Source organism: Cryptomeria japonica, chromosome 5, assembly GCF_030272615.1.
Source record: "Cryptomeria japonica chromosome 5, Sugi_1.0, whole genome shotgun sequence".
Lineage (NCBI taxonomy): Eukaryota > Viridiplantae > Streptophyta > Pinopsida > Cupressales > Cupressaceae > Cryptomeria > Cryptomeria japonica.
In genome coordinates, this window is record NC_081409.1 from 815,187,632 (window position 1) to 815,209,073 (window position 21,442).

Genomic DNA, 21,442 nt, shown 5'->3' on the forward strand with positions numbered 1-21,442 from the left:
ATGATCACTATGTAGTTCAAAATGATGCCCTAATAGAAAATGTCGCCATCTAACCAAGGCATGAACTATAGCTGCCAACTCCAAATCGTGAACTAGGTAGTTCAACTAGTGGTTCTTGAATTTGCAAGACTCATAAGCAACCACTCGTCCATCTTGCATAAGCACTGCACCTATACCTTCCAAAGAGGCATCTGTGCATACTACAAAATCTCTAGATGGATCTGGAACTGCCAAAATTGGAGCACTGACAAGGAGTTCCTTCAAGGTACGAAAAGCTGACTCACATTGTTCTGACCAAACAAACTTCTTCCCTTTTCGCTGTAGAGAAGTGATCGGGTGACCTATCTGGGAAAAGCCTTGAACAAATCGACGGTAGTATCCGGCCAAACCCATAAAACTTTGAACTTCAAAAATGTTGGTTGGTACTAGCCATTCAACAATGGCTTGGATCTTTGAAGGATCCATGGATACACCTTCCCCTGAAACTATATGACCAAGATAGTTTACCTCTGATTGAAAAAAATCACACTTTGCCAAATTAGCATAAAGTTGGTTTTCCCTCAAGAACTGTATTACCTATCGTAAGTGACCTTCATGTTCCTCCATAGTTCTAGAATAAATTAATATCTCATCTAAGAACACAAGGACAAAATGATCAAGGTAGGTGCAAAAAACCCCATTCATGAGGCTCATGAAAACTGAAGGCGCATTTGTCACTGTGAACTCATAGTGACCATAACGAGTGCGAAACGCTGTCTTATGAATATCTACATCCTAGATACGCAACTGGTGATATCCAGATTTCAGGTCAATCTTAGAGAATATCTTGGCTCCCTTTACCTGATCAAAAAGATCATCAATACGAGGCAAAGGATATCGATTCCGGATGGTTACCTTATTCAGCTATCGGTAATCAATGCATAACCGAAGAGAACCATCCTTTTTCTTAACAAAGATAACAGGCGCACCCCAAGGAGAAACACTAGGATGAATAAATCCCTTGGCTAACAATTCTTCTAGTTGTAACTTCAATTCACCCAACTCCTGAGTGGTCATCCGATATGGAGCTCTCGAAATAGGTTCTGCACTAGGAACCAAATCAATGTGAAAATATATGTCTCTCTTTGGAGGCATACCAGGAATATCTAATGGGAATACATCAGCATACTCTTGAAGAATAGGGTGACTATCAAGAGCGATTTCTTGACTCTTTAACTCATCCATGTCCTCAAGAGTAACTGCAAAAAGCTGACACCCTCTATGCATGCACTGCTTAAGTTGCATAGCAGAGATCATACGTAAGGATATTGGTCTCTGAACTCCAAAAATTTTCACTTCCTTGCCAAGGTCATCTAAACACTCCACTATTTTCTTGTGACAATCTACATGAGCATTATGAGAAGATAGCCAATCCATTCCCAACACAACTCCATAAGAACCCAAAGGAATGACTCAAAGGTCAACTGAAGTAACTATGGTTCCTAGATTCAACTCACAATCGAGGATAAAGGCATCTACAGAAACACGAACACCTATAGCCAACTCTACTTGCCACCTATTCATCTCCTTAGCAAACGTGAGTCCACACCGCTCCATAATAGACAAAGAAATGAAAGAATCTAAAGCTCTGGAATCAAAAAGTACAGAGATAGGGATTCCACGCAACATACCTACTGCTTCTATAACTGTACCTTGATGATCAGCTTGGCGGTTATCCACCGCTGCGAACACTTTGTGAGATCTGCCCGCATCTCCCACTGTAGGCTCTGATGCTGCCGGCCGTTGACTACCTATGTTGTGGAAACGTTGAGGACACTACGCAGCTCTATGACCATACTCCCCACAAGAGAAGCAAGCTCCTCTATTACTTGTCGGACCACTGGATTGCTGATAATTTCCCTGGCTAGGAGCATGAGATGCACTTTGTGAGGATTCCCCTGTAGGGCCCTGTCTGCTCCTCTGCCAATTTCTGTTTTTCTTAAATTGAGCATTGCCACCCTTCTGGCTCTGGAACTGTTTCGATTTTGATGGTTGTTGTTGCTGTGGTCCCCCCTTAGCAGGTGCCTGAGGAGTTTTAAATGGTGTAGCTGATTGAAACTGATTACCACGAGCTCTATTTGCACTGGAAGGAGCACTCCCTATCTGCACACCTATTTGCCCACCAAGAGCACGGCTAAGGTTTAGCTCTACCAATCGGGCCTTTGCCACAGCTGTCTCCACTGAAGTTGGCTCGAACACCCTAACACCTCCACTAATGCGATCATTCAAGCCCCTCAAGAAATGTTGTACGAGCATAGCCTCATTATTACCAATTCCAGCATACTGCTTGAGCTCATAGAATCTGTGCTCATACTAGTCTACCATCATACCATACTGTCGCAGTGCATGGAACTCATCTACCTGAGTCTGTTTCCACTAGGGCAAGAGAAACCGTGCCTTGAATCTCTCCAGAAATAGCTCCCATGTCACAGTGTTAATGCACACACCAATCATTTCCTCCTCCAGTCTCCACCAGATTGACGCGAAGTTTTCGAGATGCATAATAGCACATCTTGCCTTGGTGTTGCTACTATATGGGAACATAGCAAAACACCTATCCAGACCGATAAGCCAAGTCTCTGCCTCTAGACCGGTGCCCATACCATTAAAGAAAGGAGGATTGGACCTCATCAAGTCCTTTATGTGACCCAAAGAAACTGGATCTTCATTGTTTGCAATCCCTATCCTTCTAGGTGATCTTTCCCTCTCTCTCTCTTCTGGCATTGGCTGAACAACCTCAGGCCTAGGGCCAAACCTAGCAAGAACCTCCTGAAACATTTGTCTCAGCTCTTCCCTTTCAAAAATCTGTTCTTCTGCATGAGGTAAGTCCTGATGAACAAATTGTTCTGGCTCAGCACTAACATGTTTATGTGGTGGTGAAGGACTATGATGATCAGAACCACGGCCTCATCCTCCACCTCTTCCTCTACCTCTACCTCTATTGCGACCACCCATACGGCCACCTCCCCTAGCTCTCCTAGCCATGACCGAATACTACAAAAGAGAAAAGATTCAGATTTATGACAAGGATAAACAAGGAAAATCACAAATGTTAAGACCTAAATAAAAAATCAAGTTGAATAGGCACACTACAAAGCTAGTGTACCCAGTGTTGAAACTTGGCTCTGATACCAAATGTAATGCCCCGTCAGGAACCCTAAAGGAAAACATCATAATCTATGCAACTAAGGGTGAAATAATTTTTTTTTTTTAAAATGCATGAATTAAACCTTAGTACATCTAATAACATAGCAGAAGTTTAACAGCTGAATTTCCTAAGGGTTACCAACGAATATTACTTCATAAATTAAATATTTAAGATAAAATTTCCGCAATGAAAGAATCTAAATTTCTTCAGGCAATCATATATTATATACATCAGAAATCAATAATTGAAGTAGCATATATTACAATATTTCTTTGCTTTCAATATTCAAAAATACATGTTTTCAAAAAGAAATTACATCATGAGCTAAAATGATACAAAATGAAAGTTACATATAGTTTCTTTTCAAAACCTCTAGTTTTTAACTAAAAGATGGATAGGAAGAAGAGTCGTTACATGAATCACGATCCAAGATCATCAGCGAAGTCCTTCCTTGCCCGAAGATATGTACCAGAACATCCGATGGGAAGTGACACTACCACCCGACCATGTGATTCCGAAAGGGAACCACCCCACCATGCTGGAGATAGTAGATAACCCTCAAGCAAGCAAAATGAAACAAGAATGAAAAGACTACAAGACTCCACTTACAATCATGTGACCTAACTCACAAAACACTAGTGACTCTAAGGAGAAAGTGTCATCGCATGTCTTACGGTGGATACCATGGTACAGCCTCCATAGGTCCCGGCCCCCATCCTGGGTTATCCTGGTAACCTCTCCCAAACCTCCGATACCAACTAAGACTCATGCGGACCTTACCAATCCTCTCACGAAGACAAGGTGGTAAGTTTGCCATTCCAGGCCTTCTCGCTACATTATGAGTCTTGTACTAGCACTCACCTATGTGTGAGGTACATTGTTTTATTTAACTTTTATTCTACCCTTCCCTAGTCATTTATTAGATTTTCACTTTCTTAACCAACTTCCAACGAGTTATCCTATCACCACTTTGGGCACGGTCCCTTCTCAAAAGCCACTCTCTCTCTTAGGACACTACGGCTTAGTTCTATCTACAGAACTCTATGGTGACATAGACAGCCATTCCCAATCTTGACCTACCTCAAATGAAAGATACATAATTACTAACCTAAGGTTGACCATTACGAACAACTCATAGTGGCTCATTTTCTTAAGGTTATACATCTAAATAACTGGCCAAGACACAGCACACCAGACACACTGACAACATGACTTAGTGTACTTAGTTACGACCACCATATAAAACAAGGAAATCTTACGTACCAACACCTATCACAAAATTAACTTGCAAAATGAATACATGTTGTCAAGACACAGAGAACAATAAGGTCGGTAAAACACAGAATTTTACACTTATTGATAAGTTTAAGAGTTCTATTACTCTTGTTAACAACTATAGGTATGCTACCTTAATAATTTCCATTTATACAAATAGACGAAGATTAAAATAGATATATTCATTTCATCAAGGAAATCTTACAATAAGATGTAATACGTTTCTTCATAGAAAAATGCATTTTTTTTGATTTATTTATCTCTTTAACACAAGAGTGTTACATCATTCTTCCAGAAAATATGGAGAAGTACACTTGTCAGACTCTACATGATCTAAAGGAGTATATCCTTTAGATTTGCTTTCACTCCGGGGAAAGTACCCCACAGACTCATTATCACTCAAGGGGTTGTACCCCTCTGACGAGTCAAAACTTATAACTATTGGCTTTTCAGGCAAGCACTCTAGCTTGGGTTCTTTTCCTTTCTCAATGGTAACTTCTTTAGTTGGACTCTGAATAGGACTTTTTCCTTTTTCTTTGCTCTCTTCTGGAGCTGGCTTCTCTTTAACAGGATTGTCATCCACAACGAGCTTGACAGGTGTCAAAGAATCCTTCTTCACTTTCAAGTAGTGAGCATAACCTGCTATGGATTTGCGTGCTATTTGTTTAACTCGTACCATCTCTGTAATGTATCAATAGTAAACTATTACTTTCCAGACTCTCCTAGAGCTATGACTTATAAATCTTAATATCTAGGCTTTGAACGCAATCATACATTTCTTCCTTATAATAACAATTGTGAAATTTAAACTTTAAACACTATTCCACTTCTATAGTCATAACATATTCACCACTTCTATTCTACGATTTTATTTAATAATCCGTAACGATAATTAAAACATAATCATAACTATTTCATAAGCAAGACAATAAACATGACATATAATAGAGATTATAAATGTTGATGCTCACAAACTAAGAAATTCCTGACCTATTGAATTGTTGACCAATGAGCAAGAACTTAATGCCCTTTCACCGAAAAATGCACCTTGCTTGCAATCCTTTTCACCAATACTTCCAGCTCTATCAAAGAAATAGGCAAGCAACTCTCTTGATACTATCTACCACTATCCTTTCTAAACATCTCTCACTTGATACTAAAAAAAACACTATCCTTCTCTCTTCAATCTTTCGTCCTTCCTTGGATGTCACAAAAGACTTTTCTCCTTTCCTCTCTACTCACACCCCTTTTTATACTTAAAAAAAAACATCCATCACTCCCCTAAATCTGGGCTTAGTGATAGCTATCAACTAAAACTCTTTTACTACTAACTCTTCTACTTCCTCCACGCAAGGAGTCCATCTCCGGTTAGCTACAGTCTTTAGTGCTCCTTGATAATGATTATCGGCTGGGTGGAGAGATCGGTTTATTACTTCAATCACTGATGTGTTTGTAAACAATGACTTGCGCATGTAATCTGCCAGGTCTAGAGTTCATTAAGGATTATGATTTAGTCTCCACCTTACGTGCCAATCCATTCTCCTCTGAAACCGGTCAATCTACTGTTAGATGCCAATGAACTAGAGCTCGTGGAGAAACTGGGCGTGGAGAGCTGATAGTTTATCGTTTGGAATAGAGCGAGAAGCGAGAGGTGTCATCGCTGACTGCAAAGTTTAAGGGAGGAAACATCTCATCGCTGACTATAGTGTACATGCAGGAACCCTCACCTCGCTTGCTGGCTGCAGAGTTTATGGCGGAACAGGGAGATGTGGTATGCGAAGGAGGAGGGTAGTTGGTGGTAATACCGACCCCTCCCTATATTAAGGGGGGTGGTCGATATTGCCATCGACCACCATTGACCAAACCATGAACTTTAACCCCTGCCACCTTTTATAAGGTCGAAACTATTTTATTTGTTTTCTTTAATATAATTTTCTTATTATGTTTTAATATAATTTCTTTGTTATATTTTAATAATTAATTAATAACTTTAATTAATATAATTATTTAAATATTAATCCTTCTTAGCAAATCATATTTGTAAATGTGTATTTTGGTTTCCAATATTTATAACAAGTGGTGTTTCATATATATATTTTCAAATAATTGAATTATATATATATTGCACGTTCGAAAAGTTTATAAAATATGATATATTTATAATTCTAATTATATACATGCATAATCCAAAATCACAGTAACCCGATGGGCGATATAAACCACTGATAATACGATCACCTTATTTTAACTCCAATAACTACTTATAAGTGACTATTGCCTTCCGAGTATATTATGTCCTTACATTTATTCAAATGATCAAATTGCAAGCATCGAGCTAACAAGTTGATAAAATTCATATCAACTCATACCAAGATATTAACTCATCCTTTATAAACAATATTAAGTCACTAGATCACTTGATTCTTTTTCCTCCAATTACCAAAACTACTCTTATGGACGTAATAAACGTAACATTTACCAATGACATACAAAAATTGGGAACACTGGACACGTAAACTGAGCAAGCATCATGCGACTTTTATAAAGATCAAACAATAAAATATGAAGACCAAACCAATTGACAAAACGACTAATTGAAGGCACTCACCCGAGTGTAACTGACTAAAAATAGGGTCAACTACTATCTCCTTCACTTCCATCAAAAAGTATAAGGCACGCTCAGACCTGTGTAGCCAGGTGGAAACGATACCCCGTACCTACCCGGTACTTGTACCTGCAACATCCTGCATCACCGACCACACATGCATATATACATATATAGAAATTTCAACATACACACCGATGAAGGAGATTCGCGACGTTCCCTGTCTCACCGAGATGAGTGAAGGAAAATCATCCCCATGCATCCCATACACTTGCAGATACACAACACACAGTGCATAGATGAAATAAAGCATCAGTACATAGCAATGAACCATATAATGCCATAAAACATAAATACATAAATACTGCAAATAAATCATATGTCTCATAATCAGATAAAACATGAAACAATGTTATACAATTCTAAATAACCAATGATAATATATCCACTGAGAATAATAAGAACAAAGTATCAGTTCAAACGAGTAAGGGTACTACATTTATAAGCAAAGGTTGATGTATTAGTTTTGTTAATGCTTTAAGGTAAAGTAAAAGTGCCAATGAAAGGATGAATGAATTGTCAAAGTGTTAATGTAAGGGATTAGTGTATTAATGCACATGTTATATCAACCTTAGGAAGTTATGTGAAGCTATCATGTTGGGGTAATAGAGTTAATATTAACTATAGACTAAGGGACGTGAAGTGAATGGTTATCAAGTTGAATGTGTCTGCATTCTCTTTATTGATGCGATGTGTTCTCTGTATGTTAAGATTAACTTGTATGATATGGAACCAAGGGGACTATTGATGGGTGACTTGTGTGTTTCAATCAAAAGTTGACTAATATTGAAATATAGATGAGCTTAATGCAATCTTCTTATTGTGAATTATATTATTTGTTTGGCTGGAATAAATATTTTTACTTGGATAAAATGATAGAACATATAGAATGCTTGTGTTGAGATAATTACAAGGTTCTTGGAAGGCATTCATTGATTTTCATTCGTGTTTTGCATTTTAGCTTGGCTTAAGTGGACACTTGTGCGAAATTTTGAGGAGTGATTGATATAATTTTCTTTTATGTATATATTATAGATTTGTTAATATTTATTAAGTATCGCATAGTAATTCCTTCTAGTATCGACCAAAGTTGACTAGATATTGGTTGGGTGCATGTTAGTATTTTTATGATTTCTTGATGCGCAAATGGGTTCTTTGACGATGCAATAGAGCCCAATGGAATGGTTAGCATATAGTGGATTAGCATTCTTGTGATCATTCTAAATATTGATTTTACAACACCTTATTTCTTACTCTCATTTGAAAATTGTAAATTGTATTGACACATTGATCTTACTCAGTCTATGCTTCCACACACAATGTTTTGGGAGGTAAATATTATGGCGTCGTCTTATATGAGTTAATCACCCAAACTTGGTAGAGGACTGATATAATCATTTTATTATTGTCCTTATAAAGTTCATGTCAAAACAAATAGGAGGACATTAGTTTTCATGAAGATTATGGTCATTAGAGAATGTTATGGACCCCATTGAGTAAAAATTAGGAAATTATGGTTGGGTGCTTTAGAAAAAGTAGGGATTTTTAATTGAAATTATAATTCTTTCAAAACAATTGTAAGAGATAGTAGATATTTACTTATGATGTAATAGGGATGCTTGAAACTTGGTTATAAGAAGTTGTTATGTCATAGATTCTTGATGGTTTACTAACCAATTTAAAATATACATTGGCAAATGTTTTCTTTGTAGTCTTAAACAATTAATTGGTGGTTTTTTTTTAGCATATCGATTGATATTATATGAATACATAGTCCTTGGATTATTTAACTTTGGTCATCTATTAGAAGTGCATTAGACTATATGAATCATGAACTCTATGATAGGGTCTCAGTATGGTCAGCAACTTGATGTTTAATAGTATTACATGCTCGACATGTACATATTCTTAGTTGTTTTGTAGATCACCACTTCTTTTTTAACTTGTGGAGAACCCACACCAAATAGCCTCTCATAAAGAATGATTCAAATTCCAAGCAATTATTATAATACTATTAGCAGTAACCCTTAGCATGAATAGAAATGATTTTATGGTGAGTAATAAGCCTTGAATAGTTGTAACATGAGCCAAACCCTTGTCTATATCTAAGTATTCATCTCTGTTTCACCTTAGTGGGTGGCAGCCAATGAGAGATCTGTCTGGGGAACTGGACCCTAGAAAGGGTTGCGTACCCACTCTTATTCCATCATATTAGATGGGTTTTGAGTTTTTTTTGTGAACTACGATGTCTCTGTGCATTCACCTAGGCAAGGCTATCTGTGATGAGCCCCTGAGACATTAGGTCTAGCCCTTAGGTCATGCTCCTTTAGGGTTACATTGATCTTACTTTACCTTTCCATTGGTATGTATATCTTAATCATCTTTATAAAATCAATAATCATCTATTGTATGACTAAATTGGTTAAACTATTAGTATGATTTTATGTGAAAATCACGTATTCTAATATATGCTAACCTTCTATTATGTATCTAGACAAGTAGACAAATTTGAAGATGCAGGTCCTAGAAATAAAGGAATTGCATGATGATGGATTGGTGAGAGAAACTCGTGAATGAAGAAGGTACTGAGTAATTGTATGCAATAGAAGCCTTACATAATTGTTTATCAACATTGTATGGAATTAGATACTTTCTATAATATACTTGTGTTGAAGTTTTACAAATGTGTTATGTGGTCTCAAAAAAGAAATTTTATTGTTGAACCCATAAGCTGGAAGTGGTTATTACATTATCTTTGAAAGTATCATGGTTTCCAAGCAATTAGTAATTTCATGTATTTAGTTCAAGTTTTTGAATGTTTAATTATCATAACTTTCCTTTGGAGAAAATACTATTCAAAGTAGTTGTTTTGTTTATGTTCCTTTCAATTACGTAAAATTCATACTTTAGTTTTAAATTCAAGTGATATTTCCTTGTATATAATAGTTTATTTTTCATAATTCTATTGGTATATTGCTTCATTTAAGATTCATGAATTCAAAGTTAAATTCCTAGTTAGATAACTAAACAAGAGGAGTTGAAACTAGAAATTAGCAGTGTTCGGTATCTATGGTGCCTCTGGGTCACACTTACGGGTAATGTCATCATGGTGAACTACTACAGTTAATGCCTAATAAATCTGCAATAACGACGTATGTGGCATTGTCCCTCTAAATAATTCGGGAGAAATAAGGGTAATTTGGAAGTTAAAATCCAAGGGGTGCATATTCCCCCTTGGATCGATAATCTAAAAAGATTAATTTTTAAATGAATTTACATCCGATCAATTGAACTTTAGATAACCCCATTAGGGTTTGGATGTGTGTGAAGATCTTGAAAATTTATTTTATCTTGATGATTAAACTTCACTCATAATTTAACCTTAACCCTAATTGAACTCTTATATTAACACTAACTATAATTAAAACCTTACCATAATCAAACCCTAACCTTGATAATGTCCTAATTTAGACCTAATTGAACCCTAAGCCATAACCTAAACCTAAATTTACAAATAACCCTAGAATTAAATTCTAACTACAACTTGAACCCTAATGTAACTAAAATTAAATCTTAGCCCTAAAATTAACCCCAACCCTTATTAAACTCTAATTGTAATCTAACCCTAACCTTAATTAATATAGCCCAAAACCTTATCTTAATTGATCTCTTATACTATTTTAACCTTGATCCTAATATAATTAAATCATAACCCAAATTGAACTCTAATCCTAACCCTAAATATAATTATACACATACCATAATGAAACCCTAATCATAATTGAACCTTAACTCTAATTAGTTCTATACCCTTAACCCTTCACCATAATCCCTCTAATTGAATCCCAGCCCTCATCTAACCCTAAACTAAACTCTAACCATAGAATTAAACCTTACCTACAATGTCAACCTTCATCTATCCTTGACTTAAACACTAACCCTTATTGAATCCTAATCCTAATTTAATTCTAGCCTACACCTAAACCTAGTTGAACTTAAATCCTCTTTTAACCCTAACCCTAATGTAATTAAATTTCAATCCTAATTCAAACCCTATCTATAACTAAATCCTTACCATGATCAAGTCTTAACCTTGATAATATCCCTAATCTAGACCTAATTGAACCCTAATCCTAATTGAACCTTTATGCAACTATAACCATAAATATAATTAAATATTAATTTTTAATTTTAATTTAAGATTTATTATATAATCATAACCCTCACACCATTCTTTATCCTTAAACCCTTACCCTATTTGAATACTAACACTAAGTCAAATCGTAAATGGATTATAATACTAATTAGTGAGCACCAAAGGGGCCTATAAGGTCTAGCATGTCTATAAAGAATGGATGGATGTAATGAGGGTCATTTCAGACCTAAAAAAAATGTAATAAGGCATGTAAAGGCAATATTTGTCATGGTTGAGTCAAGTTGAGTCAAGTTGTCTAGTTGTGTCAAAATTGTCAAAATTGTGTCAGTGTTGTCAAATGAGCAAATTTAAGTAATAAATGTTAAGAAGGCATATTAGGTGTCAATTTGGGGTACATAAAGTATTTTAAATATTTTTAAGTCATTAGGTTAATTTTTTGATGTCATAAAGTCACATTGAGAAAGTTTTTCTAGTTATGTCAAAAATTGTCAATTTGTGCAATTTCAAAATGGTGGATTTCCAAAGCTAGTTGGTTCTTGGGTAGTTATGGGAGTTATTTAAAGTTTGGAGGGTCAAAATAAATTTTAAAAAATCCTTCCTATGTGAGGAGAGGTTTTTGGAGTTTATTTTGAAGATTGATCTTTGTAATACCAAACTACTGCAATAAAATTTAACATTTTCCTTGCATTCATGAGTGGAATTTGAAACATATTATTGTTTTATCTCTTCATTTTGATCTATACTCTTTAAAAGTTATTTTTAATATGTTATTATAATTATTTTAATTCATTTGGAAGGTTTAATCAATTCATTTGGTGCATATATAGTTGACTGTCCCAAAACTAGTGTTGTAGGTGCTTGTTTGTGTTGATTTGGGAGTCAAGATGAAGTTTTAGGGTTCATTCCTCTTTATGTATTTGATGTTTCTTTAGGAATGAGTCCCTAATGGTGTATTATAGACTAAAATGTAGGTAAAAGTGTAGGGATGGAGCTGGCATGATGGGTGATCACCTTTTGAGTTCAAGTTTGCGTGAGAAAGGTGCATGGGAATGGTGGCATAGGTAAAGTAGTAGGAGTTTGGCCTTAATGAAGGCACTATATTAAGGCTAAAATGCTAAAATGCAAAAATACAAAATGCAAAAATGCAAAAATGCTAAATGCTAAAATGCTAAAATGCTAAAATTCTAAATGCTAAAATGCTAAAATGCTAAAATGCTAAATGCTAAAATGCTAAAATGCAAAAATGCTAAAATGCTAAAATGCAAAATGCAAAATGCAAAATGCAAAATGTAAAAATCCTAAAATGCAAAAATGCTAAAATTCTAAAATGCTAAATGCTAAAATGCAAAATGATAAAATGATAAAATGCAAAATGCTAAAATTCTATAATGCAAAAATACAAAAATGCTAAATGCTAAAATGCTAAAATGCTAAAATGCTAAAATGCTAAATACTAAAATGCTAAAATACAAAAATGCAAAAATGCAAAAATGCTAATTGCTAAAATGCTAAAAGCTAAAATGCAAAAATGCAAAAATGCAAAGATGCTAAATGCTAAAATGCTAAAATGCAAAATGCAAAATGCATAATGCAAAAATGCTAAATGCTAAAATGCTAAAATGCAAAATCCAAAATGCTAAATTGCAAAAATGCAAAATGCTAAAATGCTAAAATGCTAAAATGCTAAATGCAAAATGCAAAAATGCTAAATGCTAAAATGCTAAAATGCTAAAATGTTAAATGCTAAAATGTTAAAATGCAAAAATGCAAAAATACAAAAATGCTAAATGCTAAAATGCTAAATGCTAAAATGCTAAAATGCAAAAATGCAAAAATGCATAAATGCTATGTAATGCCCCGCTAGGAAACCTCGAAGGGATAAGCCAAAATAACACAAGAATGGAGCGCAATAATTTTTTTTTTAAAAGTTACAACACATAAGATGCAACAAGATACCAAAGATTCAGATTACATAGCGGAAGACTTCAACTAACTCCTAAAGAGTTTCCCAACGAGATTACTTAAATATCACAATTCACTTAACTCACATGATTAATCCAATAAGCTAATTATCTTAACAACGAAATAATTCATACTCAGGATAATTCCTTTCAAAAGAGGGAAATGTAATTCACAAGCGAAGATTCATCATTTAAGATCCATTCATAAACTTCATTCAATCTTTTCATTTAGAATTACAAACCATACATTTAACGTTCTAACACACTAGGATTTTCATCGAAAACATAAGAGATCTTACCAAGCATATTTAAATTCCTTAACAACAACTAAGTATAATTCATTACTCTAAGATGCATTATTCCATATTCCAACTTATTGCATTAAAAGGACGATTTCACACATGCATTACGATAAATCGCATCTCAACCAATTATGCATTCGATTAACATGGCATTCAAGGAAGAAATGAATATAAGCATTAATAGTTAATTCCAATTATCCACTTAACCATTTTACATAAAATAAACATACATGAAAAAGTTGAATAAAGAGACATAAGAGAATACACCACATAACACCATAATGATCTCGGAGTTCACCCCTAAAGGGCTACATCTCCGGGTCTGCTCAACTGCAAGACCCCCTTGGATAAATAATAAGGTTAAGAGTACAAGAGGTTACACCATACAATCCAGCCATCAAGGCGATACATAAACATTATACAAGCGACCACATCGGTCAATAAATACATAAACGATCCTTACAAGGAACAGGATCCAGCTGAACATAGTCAAAGCTAATAACATAAGAGTCCATGAGAGCATCCATAAACTGAACCATCACCACCCAAGGGTCTAACATGAAACCGATACTCACAAGGGCAGAGACAAAGGACGACTCACAAAGGTACTCAAAACAGGACAAAACGACACACACTAGCGAACGTAGGGACAAGTGTCATCACACAACCTGGTAGGGGTACCATGGCAAGTCTTCATAGGTCCCGGCCCATACACTGGTAACCCTGGCAACCTAATCCGAACTTCTGGCCCATCCAAGCCTCATGTGGACCCACACATCCTCTCGTGAAGACAAGGAAGGTGGTTTGCCATTTCAGGCCTTCTCACAGCATGTCGAGTCTATGCTAGCACTCGTCCCATGTGTGAGGCACATTATCTTATTTATAAATTATTTTCTAATCTACTTAGGTTATCACTTATTAGACTCACTTTCGACGGGTTACCCAGCAGCCACTTTGGGCGCGGCCCCCAATCGAAAGCCACTTTCCCATACGACACTAGACTACACTCGAACATACTCAAACCAAGGAATACACATGGTAAGACGAACGGAGTTCAAGAAGAGAGAACCAATCATCTGGTCAAACACGACTCAAAGGTGAACACTTACTGACGGTACTCTAACTAGAGACCTGACAACTAAGGTTAACCACGAATCATTATTCGACTCACTCAAAGAGGATATGATAAAAAACGAATCTACCACAAACCACAGTCAACTCGGAATCGAGGACCGAAACAGGTACACCAATCATTTCATACGACAGGGTCCTACTAAACAAAGCAAAACATGCCATTTCATAATTAAAGGCGAATACAGAAATTAAACTCGCAAGGCAATAATCAGAAAAGACAATATTTCCTCAAATTGATTTAATCATTACAAGGCGATCAAGTTTTCTACAAGTTCCAAATCAGATTACCGTTATCTACCTCAACTGGGGATAAGTTGTTCTTGGTTTTCTAACTCCTAAGGTTCAAGCATTGAACAGGCAATTTAAGCCGTAATGAGTTCTTAGACCAAATTCATAATAATCCAATTCAGACAACCATTAAACAATTAAAATAAGATATTTAATCTCCAACAAGCATCATAGACATATTGGTCTAAAATCGATCTCTACAGATTTATAATTTCAATTCCAGTTACATAACCCGGATTACGGAAATAAAATGTAGAAAGAGAATCTAAATGGAGATAATCACTTCCAAGGCATATCGTTTAAATTCAAATACCCATGATAAATATATCACTTACTTTTCAATTACTCAACTGATATGTTCTATATGACATTTAACATCATCAATAGAATTCCATCGTATTAAAACGATTTCCCAATAACAGATTGTTCTCTATTATGTTTTTAAGAAATAATACTTTAATCATACTTAAAATTCTAATTATACCTAACATTAAAATAACTATCATTAAATTGATATAAAATATCATATGTTTTCTTTTTGAAAGATAAAAGAAAATACATTTCTAAAAAAGAAATCATTTTATAAACTAATTTAAAACATCAAAAAACGCATTTAAAATAGCGTTTAAAAACAAACTACGTTTTTTTTAAAAAACTATGTTTAAAACAAAAAAAAAACATCTTAACCCTTAGCGGCGAGGGCGGGCTATGCCCTAACCCTAGCCGCAGGGCATTGCCCAGGCGGCGGCGCCGCTGCGGTGCCCGCAGGCCTGCGGCCCCCTGCGGCCACCGCAGTGAGCCGCGGTCGGAGGCCTTATCACCTACGGAAGGCTTGGGGGAGGAGCACGGGACGGGGGGGGAAGGAGAAGGGCGAGCGGGAGAGAGGGGAGGGGGCGGGCGGAGCTCCGCTCCCCGCCTCCAAACCCCAAACGCAGTCCGCTACAACAAATGCAAACGCATGTCCCGATACCAAAGCAACGCCCGGCTCAAAAATGAATGAATCAATTTTTTTCTTAAAACACAGTTCGAAAATGAACTAATAAAATTTCTTTTTATTTTCTTCGAAACACAGTCCGAATTCCCAAAACCAAAAACGCCCAAAAGGGTTTGCTGAAGTTTTCGATTTAAGAAGGGTTGAGACAAAACAAGAACTATGTTATGGTATTCATTTCATTGATAATTTCCATTCTTCCCCAAGCACAATGGGATTCCAAACCACCCACACATGATTGAGCAATAACAAAACCTCAGATAAATCTCCAGCCAAATTCAAAATGGCTAACCGAGGAACTATTTTATTTTGAAATCAAATGGTTAAACAGAGCCTACCTGATCTCGCATTCCTGGCAAGATCTGACGAAGAATCCAAATCTCTAGCTCCCGAATCCTCCTTCTTTCTCCAAATTCCTCCAATTCATCTCCAAAATCTCCAAAATTCCTTCCCAACCAAATCTTCTCCAAATTTGTCCCCCCTCTCCAAATTTCCCAAATTGGGTTATATGGAAGAGTTGACCCAAAATTCTCTATTTTGGAATTAAAACTTTTATTTACAAAATAATTCATGAAATTAATCCTTTCTCACAAACACAACAAGTTAACTTGCCTTTTCAATTCAAAATTCGATTTCCTCAATCAATTAAATTTAACCTTTCAAATTTCAGAATCCAACAGAATGCAATTAACTCTATGGCGATAAAATCTAAAACTTTCTTTTCAACAACATATAAAATGCATCAAATATTCGAAAACAGTCATTAATTCAAATTTACTTCCAATTTAAAACAGGCAATTCATTAACAACGAAAATCGCATAACGAAAACCAGATTAATTTAATCCATTAATCACTAATACACAAACGCATATTAATCAAGACAATTACTAAAGACTAATTAACTATTTAACCAAACACACCAAGCATGCAAATCGAGAAGATCAACCAAACAGACGACTCGCAAACCCAAACAAGAAGGGATAACCGATGACTGGCGATGCTCACTTGAGCACGACAAAGGTCAACTAGGGTCTCACGACCACCTAATCCGACTCGAGGGATTAACAAGGGTACACTCAAACCTGCAAAACCAGGTGACGACGAACCTCGCACTCATGCGACTTCGTACCTGGAATCTCCTGCAACAAAAGATCATACATGCATACATTTATAAAATCTAATGAAAGTGTTAGTCCGATACTAAAATCACGAAATAGGTAAACTGAATAACCTGCATACAACTAGTGTGAGAACCACATCAATAGCTATGCGTTAAATCCAACATCTGACACTAATCATAATATTACGATAAACTAATCCAGATTAAACCAAGGTTAGAAGATAGACTAGGGTAGGGGTACTACATGCTAAATGCTAAATGCTAAAATGCTAAAATGCTAAAATGCAAAATGCATAATGCATAATGCAAAAATGCTAAATGCTAAAATGCTAAAATGTTAAAATGCTAAAATGCAAAAATGCAAAATGCAAATTGCAAAAATGCTAAATTGCAAAAATGCAAAATGCTAAAACGCTAAAATGCTAAAATGCTAAAATGCTAAAATGAAAAATGCAAAAATGCTAAAATGCAAAAATGTTAAATACTAAAATGCTAAAATGCAAAATGCAAAAATGCTAAATGCTAAAATGCTAAAATGCCAAAATGTCAAAATGCAAAATGCAAAATGCAAAATCCAAAATAAAAAAATGCTAAATGTAAAAATGCTAAAATGCTAAAATGCTAAATGCTAAAATTTAAATGCTAAAATGGTAAAATGAAAAAATGTAAAAATGCTAAATGCTAAAATGCTGAAATGCTAAAATACAAAGTGCTAAAATGAAAAAATGAAAAAATACTAAATGCTAAAATGCTAAAATACTAAATGCTAAAATGCTAAAATGCAAAAATGCAAAAATGCTAAATACTAAAATGCTAAAATGCTAAAATCATAAATACTAAACTGCTAAAATGCTAAAATGATAAATGTTAAAATGCAAAAATGCTAAAATACTAAAATGCAAAAATGCAAAATACAAAATGCAAAATGCTAAAATGCTAAATGCTAAAATGCTAAAATGCAAAAATGCATAAATGCTAAAATGTTAAATGCTAAAATGCTAAAATGCAAAATGCTAAAATGCTAAAATGCAAAAATGCAAAAATGCAAAAATACTAAATGCTAAAATGCTAAAATGTTAAATACTAAAATGCTAAAATGTAAAAATGCAAAAATGCTAAATGGTAAATGCTAAGATGCTAAAACGCAAAAATGCAAGAATGTTAAATACTAAAATGCAAAATGCTAAAATGCAAAAATGCAAAAAAGCTAAATGTTAAAATGCTAAAATGCCAAAATGTCAAAATGCAAAATGCAAAATGCAAAATGAAAAATGCAAAATGAAAAATGCAAAATGAAAAATGCAAAAATGCTAAATGTTAAAATGCTAAAATGCTAAATGCTAAATGCTAAAATGGTAAAATGAAAAAATGTAAAAATTCTAAATGCTAAAATGCTAAAATGCTAAAATACAAAGTGCTAAAATGCTCAAATGCAAAAATGCAAAAATACTAAATGGTAAAATGCTAAAATACTAAATGTTAAAATGCTAAAATGTAAAAATGCAAAAATGCTAAATACTAAAATGCTAAAATGCTAAAATCATAAATACTAAAATGCTAAATGTTAGAATGCAAAAATGCTAAAATACTAAAATGCAAAAATGCAAAATACAAAATGCAAAATGCTAAAATGCTAAATGCTAAAATGCTAAAATGCTAAAATGCAAAAATGCTAAAATGCTAAAATGCAAAATGCTAAAATGCTAAAATGCAAAAATGCAAAAATTGAAAAATACTAAATGCTAAAATGATAAAATGCTAAATACTAAAATGCTAAAATGTAAAAATGCAAAAATGCTAAATGCTAAAATGCTAAAATGCTAAAATGCTAAATGTTAAAATGCAAAAATGCTAAAATACTAAAATGCAAAAATGCAAAATACAAAATGCAAAATGCTAAAATGCTAAATGCTAAAATGCTAAAATGCAAAAATGCATAAATGCTAAAATGCTAAATGCTAAAATGCTAAAAAACAAAATGCTAAAATGAAAAAATGCAAAAATTCAAAAATACTAAATGCTAAAATGCTAAAATGCTAAATACTAAAATGCTAAAATGCAAAAATGCAAAAATGCTAAATGCTAAAATACAAAATTCAAAAATGCTAAAATGCAAAATGCTAAAATGCATTAATGCTAAAATGCTAAAATGCTAAATGCTAAAATGCCAAAATGCTAAAGACTAAAATGCTAAAATGCAAAATGCGAAAAAGCTAAAATGCTAAAATGCAAAATGCAAAATGGAAAATGCAAAAATGCTAAAATGCTAAACTGCAAAAATGAAAAATGCAAAATGCAAAATGCAAAAATGCTAAATGCTAAAATGCTAAAATGCTAAATGCTAAAATACTAAAATGCTAAATGCTAAATGCTAAAATGCTAAAATGCTAAAATGCAAAATGCAAAAATGCTAAAATGCTAAAATGCTAAAATGCTAAAATGCTAAATGCTAAAATGCTAAAATGCAAAATGCTAAAATGCCAAAATGCTAAAATGCCAAAATGCAAAATGCTAAAATGCTAAAATGCTAAAATGCTAAATACTAAAATTCTAAAATGCTAAATGCTAAAATGCTAAAATGCAAAAATACAAAAATGCAAAAATGTTAAATGCTAAAATGATAAAAAGCTAAATTGCAAAATGCAAAGTGCATAATGCAAAAATGCTAAATGCTAAAATGCTAAATGATAAAATGCAAAATGCTAAAATGCATAAATGCTAAAATGTTAAAATGCTAAAATGCTAAAATGCTAAATGCTAAATACTAAAACGCTAAATACTAGAATGCTAAAATGCTAAAATGCTAAATACTAAAATGCTAAAATGCTAAAATGCTAAAATGCAAAAATGCTGAAATGCGAAAATGCAAAAATCCTAAATGCTAAAATGCTAAAATGCTAAAATGCTAAATGCTAAAATGCAAAACGCTAAAATGCATAAATGCTAAAATGCTAAAATACAAAATGCTAAAATGCTAAAATGCAAAAATGAAAAAATTCTAAATGGTAAAATGCTAAAATTCTAAATGCTAAAATGCTAAAATGCAAAAAAGCAAAAATGCTAAATACTAAACTGCTAAAATGCTAAAATCATAAATACTAAAATGCTAAAATGCTAAAATGCAAAAATGCTAAATACTAAAATGCAAAATGCTAAAATGCATAAATGCTAAAATGCTAAAATACAAACTGCTAAAATGCTAAAATGCTAAAATGCAAAAATGAAAAAATACTAAATGGTAAAATGCTAAAATACTAAATACTGAAATGCTAAAATGCAAAAAAGCAAAACTGCTAAATACTAAAATGCTAAAACACTAAAATCATAAATACTAAAATTCTAAAATGTTAAAATGCTAAATGTTAGAATGCAAAAATGCTAAAATACTAAAACACAAAAATGCAAAATACAAAATGCAAAATGCTAAAATGCTAAATGCTAAAATGCTAAAATGCAAAAATGCATAAATGCTAAAATGCTAAAATGCTAAAATGCTAAAATGCAAAATGCTAAAATGCTAAAATGCAAAAATGCAAAAATTCAAAAATACTAAATGCTAAAATGATAAAATGCTAAATACTGAAATGCTAAAATACAAAAATGCAAAAATGCTAAATGCTAAAATGCTGAAATGCTAAAATGCTAAATGTTAAAATGCAAAAATGCTAAAATACTAAAATGCAAAAATGAAAAATACAAAATGCAAAATGCTAAAATGCTAAAATGCTAAAATGCAAAAATGCATCAATGCTAAAATACTAAATGCTAAAATGCTAAAATGCAAAATTCTAAAATGGTAAAATGCAAAAATTCAAAAATACTAAATGCTAAAATGCTGAAATGCTAAATACTAAAATGCTAAAATGAAAAAATGAAAAAATGAAAAAATGCTAAATGCTAAAATGCAAAATTCAAAAATGCTAAAATGCATAAATGCTAAAATGCTAAAATGCTAAAATGCTAAAATGCTAAAATGCTAAATACTAAAATGCTAACATGCTAAAATGCTAAATACTAAAATCCTAAAATGCTAAAATGCTAAAATACAAAAATAAAAAAATATTAAATGCTAAAATGCTAAAATGCTAAATTGCAAAATGCAAAATTCATAATGCAAAAATGCTAAATGCTAAAATGGTAAAATGCTAAATGCTAAAATGGTAAAATGCTAAAATGCATAAATGCTAAAATGCTAAAATGCTAAAATGGTAAATACTAAAATGCTAAAATGTTAAATACTAAAATGCTAAAATGCTTAAATGCTAAAATACTAAAATGCAAAAATGCAAAAATGCTTAAATGCTAAAATGCAAAATGCAAAATGCAAAATGTAAAAATGCTAAATGCTAAAATGCTAAAATG